The sequence below is a fragment of the Sciurus carolinensis genome, unplaced genomic scaffold (assembly GCF_902686445.1).
Source record: "Sciurus carolinensis unplaced genomic scaffold, mSciCar1.2, whole genome shotgun sequence".
NCBI lineage: Eukaryota > Metazoa > Chordata > Mammalia > Rodentia > Sciuridae > Sciurus > Sciurus carolinensis.
Window position 1 is genome coordinate 704,640 of NW_025920117.1, and position 4,218 is coordinate 708,857.

A 4,218-nucleotide genomic window follows, 5' to 3' on the forward strand; every position below is an offset into this window, starting at 1 on the left:
CTGGGTGTCATTCTACTGCTTCTCTGAGCATCCTCATACCACTGTTGGAGGGAGGAGGGTGGCCTGTGAAAAGCCACCATTTCCTCTCCAGAATGACCTGCACTTCCTGGCCACTTCCCACAGTGCCTTGGCATCCCTGACCTGATTTCCCCAGCTTTTGTGATTTTCTTCACTTGAAAGGCCCCCTCATCCTTTTGGTTGTGATTGGCGTTAGCAGCTTTACTGCAGTCCACACCCCATACAAGTCGCCCATTGAAAGTCACAAACCCTGGTCTTTGTAGGTTTGCCAAGTTTTGCAGGCGCCAGCATTGCCCTCAATATCGAAATGTTTGTACATCCCCCAAAGAAATCCTGCACCCTTCAGCTGTCACGGGCCAATTCCTGCTCCCTTCACGTCCTGGAAACCACAGGGATTGACCTTCTGTCTAAACGGATTTGCCCACTGGACATTCCATGCAATGGGATCATGTGACTCGTGGTCTTTTGTGACCAGCCTCTTTGATTTAGCACCATGCTTTCGAGGTTCACCTGTGGGCAGCGTGTGTGAGTGCTTCCTTGCGTTTCTTGCTGAGGAATATCTCCTGTGAATAAAGAGCATTTCCTCATCCATTCCTCTGTGGACAGACATCTGGGTGGCTCCTACCCGGTGGCCACTGTGGATGACGTTGCTATGAACTTTCCAGTGTTTGTGTGGAAAGGTGTTTCCATTTCCCGGGGGTAGATTCCTGGGAGAGGTATTGAGGAGCCACACCCGACCTTTCCAGAAGCGAGCTGTTGTCCACAGCAGCTGCACCTTGTCCATTCCTGTCAGTAACACATGAAGGTTCCAAGTCCCCATCTCTTCAATTCTAGCCATCCTAGTGGGAGTAAAGCCGTATCTCACTGGGTTTGGGTTTTCAGTTCCTTGTTGGCTCCTGTTGTTGAGAATCTGTTCCTGAGCTTTGGACTGTTTTTGTATCCTTCTGAAGCAACCCCCTCTCGTTCTCCAAGACCAGCTCAGATGCAGTGTCCTTGAACCCACCTCTTCCTCGCTGAGTTCCAGATGCCTGGACCTCACGCGTTCGCCCTACCATGAGCACACAGAAGTCGCTACCAGAACGTACTCGGCTGATTCAGGGCTACAGATGGGGTCCCTTGGTCTTGCCACGTCATGGTGCCCAAGGGGCCTGAGCAGATCTGTCTTTGCAAAATGTCACAGCAGGCACCAGGAGAAGGCAAGTGTTCATCAATGAAGGTCTGTAGATTCCCAGGGTCCACGCAGCTGGTGAGAAGAACCAGATATGCGTCCTCAAAGAACACGCACCAGTCAGCATGAAGCAGCTGTCTTAACCAAGGGGACCTCCCTGGACACAGTCTCAAGAAGCCATGTTTTAGAAGAGTGAAAAGTGGGAGAATGGAGTCCCCATCATGTCTCTGGCACCTATGGATGTCACCCTACTTCCTGTTTCCTGTTGCGGCCACCCCTAGGCTGAGCCAGCCATAGACCAGAGATAAGAGTGCCAAGGAGCACACAGGAAGCTCCCAGGCACAGGGCAGGGCAAAGGAACAGGGACCCGTCGGGAGACTACTCCCTAGAGAGTGACCAGCACCCAGGACAACCTTCAAGCGAAGAGCCAACCCGTGTGTGATGAGTTCTGTCACTGGGTGGATGGGAAATGGGGTGTGGGGTCCCGTTCTTGTGTGCTGGGGCAGCCCTACCTTTGGGAACCGTTCACGGTCAAGGTTGGGAGGGCCGTTCCTCCTGGGAACAGCCAGGGTGAGTCTGCCCCTCCTGTCCCTGGCTTCCCGAGGTTGGCAGGCTCTCTTTGGTATTGCCCGGGTCATAGATGCATCACATCGTCATGCCTACAGAAGCGCCATCAGGACGGCGATCATGTTGGCCTAAGCCGTCCTAGCGAGCACATGTCAACCTCACCATCCTATCTCCAAATCATGGTGCCACGAGGGGCACTGGCAGTTAGGACTCTCTCCTCTGAGTTTGGGGTCATTCAGCCCACAGTGGTGACATAAGCCAGAATCATCTCCAAGGCCTCCAGGGGAGGGGGAGGGCACCCAGGAAGTGGGTGTCTGGCTGGAGGGATGTACCCTTTGTGTTGAGTAACCTTGGGTAATTTGGTTTTTTCACCCCAGAACTCCAGAGACAGCACGCATGGCCTCAGGGCAGCCACACTGTTGCGGTAGCTTTAAGTGAAAGGGCCGTAGGGTGGCGGGTTCCCAGGAGCTGCTGTAACAAATGACCAGAAACCAGGTCTCTTAAAGTAACAGATATTTGTTCTCTGATAGTTCTGGAGGCCAGAAATCCAAAATTCAAGCTGTGGGCAGGGCCGTGCTGTCTGAAGTCTGTGGGGGAGGACTCTCTGGCCTCTTCCAGCCTCTGGGGACTCCAGGGCTCCTGGGCTTGTGGCTGCCTTGCCCCAGCCCCCGTGTCTGTCTTGTGGCCTCTCCTTTCTGGTGACTGAGTCCACCCTTCGTTCCTCCCTGCCTCCAATTAGATACTTGCCACTGGCTTGAGGACACTTTCAATCCAGGACGATCTCATCTCAAGATCCTCAATTCCATTTGGTGACGTTCTTAGCCAGGGATTAGGGTGGGAACCCGCCTGCTTTGTAGCGGGTCACTCTGAAGACCAGACTAACCCTGTCTGTGTCATAGATGTCTGTTCCTTTAACACACAGGCACGCCTAACTGTGTACCCCTCACGGCCTGGTACACAGCAAGCATCTATTCCGAAACAGCCAGGAGAGAGGATTCACAAAGAAGTGATCCATGTTCCAGGTGGTGGATAAGTCACTTATCTGAGGACACAACTCTCCTGAGTCAATTAAAAAGAATTAAATTTAAAAATATACCCTCGACCCTGGCAATGCAAGGGGTCGTCCATCATTTCAAAATCATTCATTTATTCAACAACCATTTTTATTTATTGATGCATCTTTAATTAAATGTCCGTGGGGGCTTCTGTGCCCCGTGGCCCCGTCAGGGTGCCCTTGGTGGCCGATCTGGGCATTGGCCTTGGACTAGGACAGTGGGGCTGCCCCAGGACCTGACTGGCTTCATTAGCTCTGTTTATGATTCTCGTGAACTGCCTTTATTTAAACCTGCAACTAAATATAGCCTTCCCTGAAGACATTCGTGAATGAGAAGGTATTTTAAACGTATTAAAAGAAAATGGGAAGCTCTTTACAAGAATCTCCACATCCCAAGCTGGCCCAGGAAATGTGGCTGCCACATGTCAGGGGCAGATGGTCTGCTCCTGGGCCCTCATTAACCCCTCTGCATTGTAGAGCGTTCTTATCAGCTCAACAGTTCCCCTCACATCTGGGGGTCCCAGGACCCCTGCAGGCTGGCCTCTGGGACTGTGCCTGGGGACCAAGTCAGCCACAGAGATCTGAGTCGGCTCCCACCACCATGGAATGTCCCGAGGTTTAGAGTATTCGGGGCCCCCCAGGGAGCTCATGTCCCAGCCAGAGAAAGGCCAGTGGCAGGGATAGATGATCCCAGGTCTGGGAGGAGGTGGAGGCAGAGATGGCCACTGTTGACTTCTGCCATAGGTTGGTGGATGAACAGGACCACCATTCCCCAGAAACCTGGGCACTGTCCCAAGACCCTCTCAACCCCTCAGCCCATAGAGTGCACCAGCCACAAGCTCATCCCCTTCCCATCTTCTCCGTGGTCACTGTGACCCAGCCCCATTGTGGGAGTTTCACCCACAGATTTAGTGGCTGAAAGTCATGGACATCCAGAACCTTCAGTTCTCCAGGCAGAACCCCAGACCAAGGGGTGGGCAGGCTGCTTCCCCCTGGGGCTCCAGGATGGCTGGGTGCTTGCCTTTCCCAGCCTTGTGGGGTGCCTGCCCTCCTAGCTCCTGGCACCAACCTCCCTCCACAGAGCCAGCAGTGAGGGAGTTTGATGCTCTCCCTCTGTCCTCTCGGTCCCTGCTTTTCACTCCGGTGCTCTTACAAGATCCCTATTGACCCCACTGGGATCAGGGAGGAGATGTCTTTGGGGGTATTATTCAGCCCATATTGTCCCCACAGCATCCTCTTTGGTCTCCCTGTTTCTTCCTTCTGTTTCCAGTCTTGTTAAAACCAAAGCAGGAACTGTGGCTTCTCAGCCTCAACCTTCCAGTGCATCTTGTTTTGGACCCAAAGCAGATCTCACTTACTCTGTCCCTTGGTTTCAGCCACTCCTGCCTCCCAGTTGGTCCTCAGTGCCACC